Genomic DNA, 14499 nt, shown 5'->3' with positions numbered 1-14499 from the left:
TACAGCTACTCCTAAAAGGGCTTTGTAAATTAAGGAAATGGAAACAGCTTAAAATGCTTAAGAAAGCTGTTGTAGAACACAGTTAAGAACTTAAATGACTTTGCTTTATAATTTCTGTTTTTATTTCCTGGTATTGTTTGGAATAAATCCCCTGATTTACTAGTTACATCCTGTTTTCTCATTACCTTTACAATTTGGCAAGGTGGACAGGCAAGGTTATCTTTCTTCTGTCATTACCAGGTCCCAGGACACTGTGAATTCCCAGGATGCACACTTTCCCACAGTGGGTGGGGGAGACTGACTGACAAACTTTGAGATAATTCCGTTCTCATGTGACCACCCAGTGCCTCCCTTGGTTACACTGGACAGGGGTTTAAGACTGTGGCTACCTCACTGTTTAGACGATGTAAATCGAAAGTGGTGTTCAACATACACCTTAATCCATGATTAAAATAATGCTCTTTTAGATCCTGGACACTGAGCTAGAGGACGATAATTTTCTTTTTAAAATAATAACTTATTTTGGGGGAAAAAATACTGAGGAAGGTGTGTCATATTTGAACTACTATCGTTGCTAAAGTTGGTAACATTTTATCTGATTTTAAAAACTGGGAAGCCTGGAATATTCTGTTCATCTTCTTTGGACTTTTTGGTACATGTGCTCACTGGGCATTTGGGCTTTTAGAGTCACGTTGCTGGTGAGAGCTGGCAGACGTGCTTGTCTCTGGTATCGCACATCTTCTTAACAAATGTAGTTCTCTTTACATGCTTTGAAAATGCAATAATACGTGTATGTGGAAAAAGAAAAATTGAAATTGTATGAAAAAGCATACAGTGAAAACTCTTTTCCACACTCTCTCTACATCTCCGGACTCACTGTCCATAAACAATCAAGGTTAATGGCTTTATTATATAATCTTCTTGAGATTTTGTATGTATATAAAAACATGCTATTACCATGCAACAAACCACCCCAAACTTCATGAAAGAAAAATACAACCATTTTACTATGCTCATCAATTCTGTGATTCAGAGATTCATAAAGGGCATAGCAGGGTAACTGTTCTCTGCTCCGTAAGACCTGGATCCTCAACTCAAAAAACTTGAAAGCTGAGGGCTGGAATCATTCGAAGGTTCATCCACTCCCATGTCTGGTCCCTGGAGTGGGTGGACCTGAGACTGAGACTGCTGAGTAGAGCACTGACACGTGGCCTCTCCACGTGGTGTGGCTTCCTCACAGTGTGGCAACTCTTGGTGATGTTGGACTCCGGCTTGATCAGCAAGAAGTTGCTGACTCTCCTTTCACACAGTGTCACTTCTGCCACTCAGATTCAAGAGGAAGAGACCTGGCCCCTATCTTTATTGCAGCTATCTTTGGAAAATGCATATATAATCCCCCCCATGGGAATTTAATCCACTTGGATATTCTTCCATGTAGCTCTCTGAGGCTAAAAGCTGCATATTAATTTACTGCTTGAGTACAAATTATTTATTTAACCAGCCATCTGTTGTTGAACATTTAATTTCTTTCCAATCTTCTGTGTTTCCCACAAACAATGATGCAATACATTTTTATTGTATCTTTTATGCATATATCCCTGTAGGTAGGCTTTTTAGAAGTGGGATTGTTGGGTCCAAAAAATGTGAAATTTAAATTTTGATAGATATTAAGCCTAGTTCTTTGCATCAGAATTAAGTTGGATTGAGTGTGGGGGGGGGGAAAAAAAACTTTAAACTTAATGGATATCTGTGCAATATTTTTTAATGTATCAGTCCCAACTTTTACATACATAGATATGTGATTTTAGGGAGTAAATTCTTTTATCTGAGTGGCAATGTGCCCAGGCAAAATCATAGTTGTTATTAGCATGAAAGAAAGAGGAAATGGGTATCAGTAGATAACCAGAAATTTCTGTATCATTTCTTTATATGTGTCATCTCGATTTTGTCAAAGGCGTAGCTGTCACCCTCATTTTTCAGATAAGAAAACTGAAGCTCGGAAATGGTAAGAAGCTTGCCCATGGTCCCGAAGATAGAAAGTGTGGAACAGGAATTCGGACCTAAGGCCTTTTTCTACCACACACACCGGAATAGGTCTTGAGGTTACAAACTCAGCCTCTATGCAACCTGACCTGAAATCTGGCTTTTCTCCGAGATCCCAGTATAGTGACCTGATCCTGTTTTGCTTCTGTGCTGTTTGCATCGTGTACATAAAGATTAACTTTCCGGAGATGATTCTTCTTTAAGTGGAAATTCTCTTCCTGCCACAACAAAGCAGCAACAGCCCAGAACAGCTGCTTTTGCACCTTGATTTCAGTGACTTAATCGTCTCCGCAGCTTGCCCCTGTTGTTTCTTCTTTCAGATCTGCTAGCCTCCTGCTCCTCACACAGTGAATCCTTTCATAAAGAACGGCTGAGTCATGAAAGGGAATGTAGATGGCCACGAGTTTATTTGCAGGCCTGGAGTCCAACCCAGGTTTCTTCTCTCAGCCTGGGGCAGCAGTCACCCGACCGCCGTCCACTCCAGGCAGAGTGGACCCTGTTTGGTGACCGGCCCAGGCTCTCGGGAGCGCCACCTGTGAAGCCTAGACCAGCACACAGTGAGAACTGGGCTTCCATCACAAACTCCCTGGAAACTGGTGTTTGCTTTCTGAAGCAGTGAGATGGGAAAATCTTCATCTTCAAAACAGAGTGAGAGGAGAAAAAAGAAGCATGGGTTAGCATAGCTTGAGGGTTTATATTTTGTCATTCAAAATCTCTCACTGGAAGAGTCTTATAAAGAAATGAAATTTTGTGCCACAGAAGCATAAGGCCCAAACCTGCAGACCCATGGAATATTCTTAACTCTAAGGGTTCTGACTTGACCTAAAAAGGTTGGTGACTTTGAGATTTATGGGTAAGAAGGCACCGGAGCAGGGCATTTTAAGGGGTTTTATAAATGAGGCAAAATATTTTTATGTGATTCCAGCTGCCTTTTCTAATAACAAAAATACTCATATGTTTAAGGTAAATAATACTTTAAAAAAATTGAATTGGCCTGTAATGAAAGTACTTTGGAAAAGTGATTCTCTACATATATGAAAATGTGAAGTAGGGAATATATCAGTCATTCCTAGAAAAGAAAACAATATAATGCTTTAAGTTATAAATGCAGACTAAGTACAATATAAGAGTGAATTAATAAACGGAAAATAGAGCTGAAGAATTATCCTGAATTCAATATAGAAAGTCAAAGAGATAGAAAATATCAAAGAGAGGTTTAGACATGTGGAGGAAAGGAGGATAAGATTTAATATGTGCTTGTTGGAATTCCAGAAGTCAATTTTAAAGAGAATAGGGGAGAGTCAGTATCTGGACAGAAATATGGCTGAGAATTTTCCAGAACCTATAAAAGACACCAATCTTCAGATCCAGATTCCAGTGAATCCCAACCAGGATAAATAAAAAGAAACCCACAACTTGATACATCATAGTTAAACTGCAAAATATATTTCTAAAAAAGATCAAACCTTAAAAACAGCGTAGAGAAAGGGAGGGATAGATTACTAACAGAGAACATCCTAATGCTGACTTTTCAAGAGCAAAATAAGAGCCAGAATTACATCTTTTAAGTGTTGAAATAAAACTGACATCCTGGAATTCTATACCTAGGAAAACTCTTCTTTAAACAAGGAGGGTCAATGAAGACATTTCAGACGAACAAAAATTTAGAGTATTTACTCTTACACCTTACTTTTAATAGGTCATCTCTTACCTGTACAGTACAGTTGGCCCCCCACTTACGATGGTTCGACTCGTGATTCCTTTTACTTGATGGTGCGAAAGCAATACACGTTCAGTAGAAGCATACTTCAAATCTTGAATTGGGGTGTTTTTCTGGTCTCGTGGTATGTGGTACAACACTCTCCCATGATGCTGGACAGCAGCAGTGAGCCCAGCTCCTGGTCAGCCACTGATCACGAGGGTGAACAACTCACACTCTACAGTGTACCGACTGTGTGAGATGATTTCGCCCAACCGTAGGCTAATGTGAGTGTTCCGCAGTTATAATGCAGATAAGCAGCGCACCAGTCAGTCGAAGGTCCTCACCTCTAGGCAGGCAGGCTTTGTTCTCAAGGCAGAGAATTCACTGAGCCTGCAGGAATGTCAAAACATTTATTTTGGTCTAAAGAGAGATAACTTGGCAGGAAATACCCTTTCCTTCCCGGAGCTCCAGAGTCCAATATTTTGGGGTAGGTCTCCACATTGCATCTCCATAGAGTTTTCTCTCCATGTGTCTCGTCTCATTCACCCTGATTTGGGGTCTCTTTATTGAGCACTGAAACCCAGTCACTATCTATACCTTTATATCACCTTATCATTAGACAGACTTACCTAGCTTCCAGTGAGTTTTAAACATTATCTACTCCAACTCTCTGCATTCCCTTCCTCATAGAGGTTTTCTTCCGTTAACCCAAAGGGATCGAATGTCTCTTATGGGCCTGGCACTGTATTTGAGCAAATCCTCAATCTTGAGTCCTAACTGCATTGTACCGAAGGGTTCTGTCAGGTCTTCCTGCAAACAGTTGTTCTGATGAAAACTGTGTTCATCTGAGGCTACACTCTGATCCTCTGCTGAAGAGACTTGGGTTGGTGAGCTTCAGTCTGGCTCTGGTGATGCCCAGTGCCCTCTCTAAACATCAGCTCTGCGGGAGTGAGAATGAGAATTTCACCAGTGACATGCTATGATAACCTTTACAGAAAACTTGAACTGAAAAATTGGTCGGGAGATTCTGGGGAAGTGAACTTGAAACATTGGATGGCGTTGGCTTTGTCCCATGGTGCCTCTAGAAGAACATGGCCTCAGTTAAACACTAAAACATGCCTTAGGCGTGGCCTGACCTGACACTGGGGCAGGAAGAGCAGGAAGAGCTGCCTTCATCCTGCTAGGTCCTGGGGAGCCATTGCACCCTATTTTAGGTCTGAAAAGGGAGTTGCAGCTTTCTCCCTTTGTTGGCTGGACCTAGACTCTGTTTATAATGATGAGTGCCAAGCCCAGTTGCTGGATTTCTAATTTGGCTCAAAGGACACACCCTAATGAAAGCCGGGAAGAATGACTCACCTGTTGCCATATTTACCACTGACCACAACTGCATTGGCTTGAACTCTGCCCTGGCCAGATGTCTTCTGGATGCTGCCTTCAAAGCAACTGGTCAAGTTCCCCACCTCCTCCCGGACAGATTATTCGGCTCCACCAGAGCCTTCCAACAGCTCGATACCAAATAGTATCTGACCCCGTGCTTGTTTCCAGGGCCTGCTTAGACTCACACTTTTTGGATATGGATTATGAAACAGAATGGAAGTGCGCCAAAAGATATTTCCCCAAACTTGTCTAATTGTGTGTTTTCTTTTTACTGGTATGGTGTCTACATTTTAAATACTTAGTGCTTATAGAGAAGGGTGAGGACACCAACCTTGTACTCAATTATTCATTCAGCAGCACTTTACTCAGTGCCCAGGCTGGGCACTGTCTTGGGCTTGAAACTTCAAGGATGAGCAAAGACAACTATATCCCTGCCTTCACAAAGCTTATAGACCAGAGGGAGAAGTAGATTGTGCAAGACCGTAGAAATAAAGATCAGCTTGCAACTGTGAAAGGACCAAAAGAACTGATCACCATGGGATTTGACCCACGTGAGGGGGTTGGGGGAGGCTGCAGCACCTTGGAAGTCGAGGATCCGAGATCCTTGTCCTACCTCCCAAAGTCATCAGTGACATTCGTGGCAGGCTTTTGAGAAGTTATTGTCTCAGTCATTTTTTCCCTAAACCTATTTTTCCTTTCACAGAAAGGACATAGATAAACCCATCTGTTAGAGAAGAGATAATCAAGATAGTGGAAGGTTTGGGAAACAGCAAAGTAAAATCAATCAGTTATTGATAAATGCCATTTGCTGTTCAAGGCATCATTAAAAATTATGAGGGCTTGGTTGGGTATGTTTGTTCCTGAGGCATGAAGAGGGCCAGCAACCCTGGGGGGCTCAAAAATAAATTTCCTGTGACTGTGGCAATTTTACTAAGAACGTAAAGCCCTTGATAGATCTAGCACTTTGAAAACAAAACTACAATTTACTCTCTACCTCCTTTAAAACATTTCTTTCTGTTTTAAACTTCACTCCAAAGTACAATTTCAAAATAAGACTCACAGGTCATCTGAGCCCTGCTGTCTGGCTCTTACTGCTTCTGAGGTTTGAACATGAGGTGTCACCTCTCTGGACCTGCCTTTCCTCATCTTTATAATGGGATTAATGAGAATCCACATCCTGGGGTTGTTGTGAAGATGAAATGAAAGGCTACGAGTCAAGGGTTCTAGTTCGGTGCCTGCTGCTTCCCTCTCTGCAGAGGTGTGGTGACAGATGGAGGAGGAAAACATCTCCGTGCTGTGCACTTGTGCATGGCTCCCTCCCCAGCAGCACCTGGAAATGTTAGGCGCACAGACTGCTCCTTCGGTCTGACAGTAGTTTTCCATGGTAGAGACGGGGAAAAATACCATCAGAATAGCCTGACACCACGAACAAGAATAAATAATTCGAACCTCCGCACAAATACGTCTCAGTGTTCTGCAATCTGAGTGTGATTGTAGAATATGAACATGGAGCCGACATCTGCCAAACACTATCCCCCCGCTGCCCCCAAGTGAAAAAATCTCAAATGAAGTGATGTGGGAAGGCCAGACTTAAAACTTTTAAAGCAGGTAAATTCAAGGCAAACAGTTTCTGTCTCCCTCCTGAGCTGGCCAGGCCTGTTATTACTGGAACCAAGACAACAGGTTTGAGCAACAGCAGTGGACAGGACTGAAATGTTTCGTCCGCAGGAGCCAAGTTCTCATTGTAGGTGACTTTGTGGGAAAACAGCCTTGAATTCAGTTTGCAAATTGGATACCTCCTCTCTTTGCTCATGTGTCTGGCCCACCTTTTTCAATGGGGAAACTAGGGGTATAGCAGGAAGGAGTTTGATGGCTTCTTAAATCAAAATGTTTTATGAAGGGTTAGCATTATTCTGTTATTTTTGCCGCTTTTGCTTACACGGTAGGCCCTTAGTAAATCTGGAGAGTATATTTTTATTTTGTCATCCATTTATGCCAGCATTCATTTACTCAGTCATTCAACAAGCATGTGCTAAATGTTTACTATACACCAGGCAAAGTTTTTGAGTGAGAAATTTGGACACATGATATATGCATACTCTATGGACATGTACAATAATTTAGTAAAGGCCAAGGGAGGGGTAGGTGGGGGAAGGTGGATAAACAAATGTGGTCTATCCATACAGTGGAATAGTATGCAGCCACAAAAAGGAATGAAGTCCCGATACATACTGCAACGTGGATGAACCTTGAAAACATTATTCTCCCACTGTTAGCTCATAGACAGCACATTTGTTATCTCTGCTCAGCCTTTGTAAGCATTTGGGTTGGATTGGAAAACGTCCCCCTGAAATTGTTCATTCATTCATTCATTCATTCATTCATTCATTCATTAAGCCCACGGTAAGTCCGTGTTTCACACAGTAAATTCTGTTAGCTACTATCCTCAGAGAAGAGAGTCTGGTAATGGAGAAAGACCTAGAACCAGTTAATTATAATACTGTGCAATGCTGGGAGTATGGCAGGGAATCACTGTGTCATTGCAGATATGGGGCATCCAATCCAGCCTGGGGTGTCCGGGGCTGGAGGGGTTCAGGGCTCCTGCAGAATGTGGCCCTGGATCCTGTGTGTCCTCTCTTTAGTTATCAATGCTTTCATTGTTGACCATGCAGGAACGTTTTATTAGTAACTCCATTACTTCAGGCACATCCACAAAATAAAGAGTTTAATAGAATCTGGAAATCTAGCAAGGAAGAGAAAGCGGGGAATGAAGAGAGGGTGAAAAAGAGTGGGAAGGAAAATAAAGGACAAAGGAGAAGAAAAACGGGAAATGCGGACTTAAATGAGAAACATGTTTACCTTGTCCTGCTGCTGATACTTAGATCTCATTTCAAGGGTTTTGACTCCAAGGAAAATTAGGCTGAATTGAACCTTAACAGAGCTTATAGTGAACAGATGAAGCTTCCCGTTTTTCTTGTTTTTATTTCCACTGGGACATTTCCGTCCTTTCATTCTGATATTTTCATATTGGTCATGTTGATTAATGTCCTTGGCAAGGCAGAGAACTTCTTCCAATATGACAGGTGGGCATTCACTCTTTGTGGGTGAGTGTGGTGGGGGAGTTGGAGATAAGGTTGCGATGGAACAGCAAAGGCCTGAAAGAAAAGTCCAAGCTCTAATACCCACCATTTGCCTGACTTGTACAAGTCATAACGTCCCATCCCCAGCCTTCTCTTCTATAAAATGGGGAGATAAAAATAATGCCTAACTTAGGCTTAAAATAGGATAATGCATAATATATGGGTGAGGGGTTCTTAACACCAAGAGAGGAAAACTATAGCTCAGAATCAAAGGTATCGAGAAAAGGCTCATTTGTAATATGTTTAATTAAAGTTCATCTCAGTGTTGAATTAACTATTCATGATCAATCTGAAGATCTTACCATTCTTCTTCCTGGCCCTTAGGATAAAATTGATTTGTTGTTTAATTGCATTTTCAGAATCATTTCTTTTTACATCACTGTTACCCAGCCTCCAGGTGTGTAATGCCTGTGATTGTTTCTGGGATTAAGCAGGACATACCGAGGAGGGATGTTGAAGGGGTAGCAACACTTATTTTATTGGTGAAGAGGGTTTCATGAGAAGCGAGCTTTTTCAGATTTCTTCGTTCATTAGGAAGAATTGCTAGTAAGGGACTTGGTAGGACTTAGGGAAAGGCTTTTTGGGGGAGAAATTTCCAGCCTCCACAATCCATATCTGTATCCTTAACTATATCCATAATCAAGCTTCCACCCAGCAGATGGATTCTAGATTTTAAACAACTCTACACCAGTACCAAGAAGCAAGAATCCATCATCATATTTTGTCGAGTGGCCAAGCATATCTCTTCCGGTTGGCAAACAGCTGCTGGTGAGGCTGTCCCTGAGAACAGAAACAGACGTGGTGGGACTTGATGACATGACCTTTCTTGAAAATGGATTTTACTAGTTGCTTCCTGGAATTTTATTTGAAGGTGGAGCTCTTGATTTGCTACACCAATGAGCCTTCCTTACTGAAGGAAAACAAGAGAGTTAAGAGGACAGTCTTTGAAGTCTTGAGCTGGAAAATTCATTTTTGCCAACTCACTAGTCATGGTATGAATTGTCCAGGTGGTGACTAATTTTGTTGTTCATCCCATCACTCTTCCCTTGAGCCTCTGGGAGATGTATTTTGATGCTTCTAAGACAGTAAACGTCAATTGCTACACAGTGTTGCCTCCATCCTGCCCAACCGATGGCAGTCCTGTTGCTCTGGTGTCAGAAATCTAGACTTTCTGGAGTGGCAGAGAGCTGAGAATATTCCCTGAGGGTCAGTGCAGATGGATGTGATTAAGAGTAGTGTTTCCTCAATATCTGTGTTCCACCTGCTGGGAGACCTGGTCTACATGTTTATATGGCTTCTGTGGCCCCACAATTACCAATGTGAGGTTAGCCCTCACAAACTCAGTAGGACTTGTAAAAATAAATGAGTCAGTGCTGATTATTTCAAGTTGGCTATTAGTTTAAGAGCCAGGACTGAGGAATGACAACTGACCTGGAACAGGGAGAAATGTCAGCGTATTTAGACATTGCCAGAGAAATCTCTATTCTTTTTTGGGGTGGTGGGCACAGCCAAAGTAGGAAAGCTCTCTCACCCTGCAGATGTGTTTGTTCACTGGTCCACTTTGTGGGCTCTCACTTTTCCCTGTAACAGTGACAATGCACCTGCTGGCCCAGGAACTCCATGAGCCAAGGAGATCCCTGTGCATGCTATTGATGGCACGAGTGGTGTGTGTTTACCTTTGTCCTAATATGACTTTGAATCTGAGACTCACGGACTTTTGCTGACATGCAGGGCTAGAGAATACGAAGAGGAAGCAGAAACAGAAACTAGAATCAGAATCAGAGAGAAAGCGGATGTGCAGCATTATGATGAGAAATGGCCTAGACTTCCCTCTGAGGCCAAGTGGATTTTGCATCTGTTTCTACCAGCTCTTCCATTTTAGGTACTAGCTCCAAAGGAAGCCAGCAAGACTGATGCACAGAGAAGGGACTGAATGCAAGCACCACAGCTGTATCAGGGCCACAGCTCTCCTAGATGTAGAGGAGAGAGACCTTTTAGTGGTGGCAGGTCCTGGTGTTCCTTAGAGATCGAGGGAAGTCACTGTCCCAGCATGGCCTTCCAAGAAAATGAATTATGTGAGGTCTGTCATGACTCAAGAGCTGAGCTCTCCTTGCTGTCTTATGCTGAGCCAGAGAGACCCAGAGAAGAGAGAGGGAGGGAGTTGTTGATTTAAGTGTGACTCCACTTGGGTTGGCAGAATTGAAGTAGAGATTGACCCGTCTTGGCCTCCCAGGAGCATGGCCTTCCAGCCAGCACATGCTCATGTCCTCAAACAGTGGGTTTCCGGTTTGACTAGGATTGGAAATCACTTGCAGATCACCTTTGCAGATGTCTCTTCACATCATTTGCCTTCTTCAAGGAATCCTTTAGCCATGTCTGTTCCCTTTCTGGGTGCCTTTCCTGGTCTGATTGGGAGAAGGGTGGCTGGCCCCAGACAGCCCTCATTTTCTACGGGACTGGAAGGAGCTTTCAGGTTGGAAGAGGCGCCTGGGCTTCTCCTGAGCGGTTCACACATTCCGTGTCCTCAGCTTCCTGGCTTGGTGGAAAAATCCATCTCAGCCGCACAGTTTCTTACGTCCAGCGCCTGTGAAGCCTCACAGCAGGACAGGCACCGCACTGTTGCATCTGCCACAGGCTCTGCAAATAGAGCCCTTAACCCGAGCCTCATGTTCCCCCCCGGGAGCTTGCCTCTGGGTCTTTGCTATCTCTCTCTCCAATTCTCTGAATGGACCAGCGCCTGCGTGCTTTCCTGATTATGTCTTTGAACAGAAACACATTGTGTCAGGGTAATTAAAAGGCAGCAGCTAGAAGGGCCTGCCTGGATTTCTGTTGATTTGTCTTCGCTGGGGGAGTGGAGGGGAAGGGCAGTGAGTGCTGAGGGGTGGGCCAGCCTTCCTCGGTGGGCTGGTGTGGGCCACACTGCCCTTCCCAGGGGACAGCGATTGGCCCTGCACATCCAAAACTGGTGTGGATGGACCTCCAACCACAGCTGGACTAATTCTTCTTTTCCTCGGAAGCCTGAGAACAAAGAGAATCTTAACAATTTGGGGAAGTGACCATATAGGAAAAATTCTCAACTCAATAAAAAGTATTTAAAATCTGTGCTTCTGTTTTTAATTAGACACATCCAAGCAACTAATATCTAACGAGGTTTGTCAGTAGTGGATACTTAGAGTTTGAAGTTGTTCAGTCTGTATACCGGGAAAATAAATTTCATACAATAAGGCCAGCTTGGTTCAAATGATTAGGAAATGCATCAATGTGTAGGGAGGGCAAAGAGAATTTAAGTCCTGAGTAATGGAAAAACCATAATCAAGTAAAGAAGTAGATGCTGTATAAATTCTCCTATGCTATTTATATAGCAGTTTTGGAATAATATAGAATTCTCCTAACTTTTGGCTGACCCTTTAGTCAAGATATTTTTGGTTCTGTTTTGTTTTAACTCACTCATGATATTTGGAGTGAAGGATAGCATGTATTGGAGCCAACTCCCAGTTTCAGGATTGCTCTGGGCAGACTTCATCCTGTGGGGTGAGTGGCCCAACGCTCTCAGTGCCCTTCATGCTATTTCGCTGGACATCAGTAGCTTGTGGCCACGTGTCACGGTGGATGTGATTCTTGCTGGCATGCACTTCTCAGCATTGTCGAAAGCTAGCTGGAGCCTGTGGCCCTCTCCCACGCAGTTTTCTCTCCCACTTTCCCACCTCCTCGGATTACCCAATCTTTGTCCAAGATGCTCACTTGGTGTCCCTCAGCTGCACACATCACCTCTCCCCCCATCCAGCTGGTGGAATGAATGTCCAGGTGGGCCTGTGGGTCTCCCGCCCTCCTAGACCTTGTTCTGAAAAGAGGAGCCGGTTCTAATCTGATTTCCAGAAGAGAATTGAAAGTAGATAAGTTAGCCTTGGTTTTTATTAAGGCTGGTTTTAGTTCAAATATCCATCTTACAAAATAAGATTTTTCAAATATAGTTGCACACCTCTGTCCCATTTGTCTATACTTTATGACTTAAGTGTGACTTGAAATAGTTTCAAGTTACTTGGTATTTTACAGACATGTATTTCCTGTGGAGCACTGAGTTCCACTATGCTTTGCTTAACAATTTTTTTTTCTCTTGAACATTCCTGAATATTCTCTCTATTAAAGATTTGTGTTTGTTACTTTTGGAGCTGCAGTGATCTCCAAAAGCTCAAGTAGAAAGAACAAAATCCATTATGGATTGGGTTTAACAAAATCCTATTTCCTGAAATTGCCATATATGGAAGCAGTAAACACTGTTCACAGCTCCTCCTTTGCTCTTATCAAGGCCATGCTCGCAGGGAACCACTGCTGCTGCTAATGCCCATGACTTTCTCTCCCAGAAGGACCTGCTGAACTGCTAATAAAATCTAAGCACTTGTAGTCCCTTTTATGATCTCAGACATCTCTTTCTTCCCATGACACTTTCTTTTCTGTTTGCCCTCCCTCCCTCCCCCTTTTTCATTTTAAATTTTATTTAGCATGGTGTGTTTTTTAATTGAATTTATTGGGTGACATTGCTCAAAAAATTGTATAGTATGGATTTTAAAAAGTAGGAATAGGTGTTCAGTTTTGTTAAAGATCTTTCAAGCATTTACAGAGATAATCGTATGATTTTTCATCAGGTCTGTTGATAAAGTGAATTACGTTAATGGATTTTTCTTATATTGAACAATCTTAGGACATGTATATAATATTTTCTTAATAGGATACTGAAGTCTGTAACTATTTAGGATTTTTGCAGCATAGACATTAAAATATATTGGTCTTGGGGGGGGTGTCTTCATTAGGTTTAAATACCAATAGTTCCTGACTTACGAAAAGAACTTGGCTTTTTATACCTGTGCTCTGGAGGACAGGCCACATAGCACTGAAAATACCTCGTCTCTTAAGATATCTGGTAAAATTCCCTTGTGAAACCATTTGGCCCTCATGGTGTTGTTTTTTTCTCTTTGTTTCTTCCATGGAAATTGTTCTGTTCAAGTTTTATATTTCCACTGGAGTCAGTTTTGCTTACGTCCATCTTCCCAGGAAATCTCCCATCACATCTAGTTTTTAAATTTATTTTTCATCGGTGTGTACAAAGTAATTGCTTATAATTTAAAAAATTTCTTCCACATCAATCACAGTCGTTACCTTTGTCATTTCTCATTTTTATATTTTTTTGTCTTGATTAGGTTAACTAGTGGTTGTCTTTTGTTAATTTTTTTCCCCCAAAAATTTTTTTCAGCATTTTTATTCTACTCTTTTTCTGTTTTCTACCTCATGCCTTTCTACCTTCATCTTTATTCATTTCTTTATGCTCTTTCTCTAGCCTTTTGAGTAGGAATTCAGCTCTCTGTCTAGATTGATTTGAGGCCATAAAGCTGCATTTTTCTCTGATCACTGCTATAATTGTATCTCAAAGTTCTGATATATAGCGTTTTGCTTACTCATGCTTATCAGTTCTGAAGTTGATGTGTATTTCCTCTTTTACTCAATAGCTGTTTAATAGGGAATTTTTTAATGCAATATTTTTGTTTTTTAGTTTATCGCTAATTTCTAGTTTTATTGCATTGTGATCAGAGAATGCTGTTGATATTATTTCAATATTACAGTCTTTCTTTGTCATGTAATTGTTGGCCAAGTTTTGTGACCGTTCCGTGTGTACTTGAGAAGAAAATATAGTGCCTGTAATGTGTCCTGTAGGTCCTCTCTGTTTACTTTATCTCCATTTGCACCGACTTCCACGGAGAGAGTATGTTAGTATCTCTTATTATTGGAGTTCCTGTTTTTCCTTGCAGTTTCTATCCTGCCCACCATATCAGGGATTCACAGACTACTTGCTGCCTGCTTTTGTAAATAGTTTTATCCGCATTTGAGAATGTTTATTCCTTTATGTATCATTTACAACTGCCCTGCTGCTGCGATGCCAGGGGAAGTAGCTGGGACAGGGTGTATGGCCTGCGAGCCTCAATGTTGACTGTGTGGCTCGTAAAGAAAATCGTTTGCCAACCCCTGTACTCTATGAAGGTACAGACATATTCACATTTAGTATATCTTTGACCTGAATTACACCCTTTAGAATTATATTTATAAAACCTCTTTCTCATGCTTAATATTTTTTTGGCCTGAATTCTACCTCATTTGATGCCGAGATTATAACCCCTGCTTTCCTTCTTTCTTTCCCAGTTCCCTGGCATCTCTTCATTTTCACCTGTCCTGACTTGGCTTTAGATG

At 41.9% G+C, this 14499-nt stretch overlaps 1 protein-coding gene across 1 annotated transcript in view; it reads left to right on the top strand.

Annotated features, from left to right (window-relative positions):
* Nucleotides 1-14499, top strand: part of COLGALT2 (collagen beta(1-O)galactosyltransferase 2) — a 74252-nt gene that overhangs the window by 25467 nt on the left and 34286 nt on the right. The gene's annotated exons all lie outside the window — the stretch shown is intronic.

This window comes from Miniopterus natalensis, chromosome 19, assembly GCF_054644295.1.
Source record: "Miniopterus natalensis isolate mMinNat1 chromosome 19, mMinNat1.hap1, whole genome shotgun sequence".
Lineage (NCBI taxonomy): Eukaryota > Metazoa > Chordata > Mammalia > Chiroptera > Miniopteridae > Miniopterus > Miniopterus natalensis.
The sequence above is the reverse complement of the archived record's forward strand: the minus strand, read 5'-3'. Positions and strand labels throughout refer to the sequence as shown.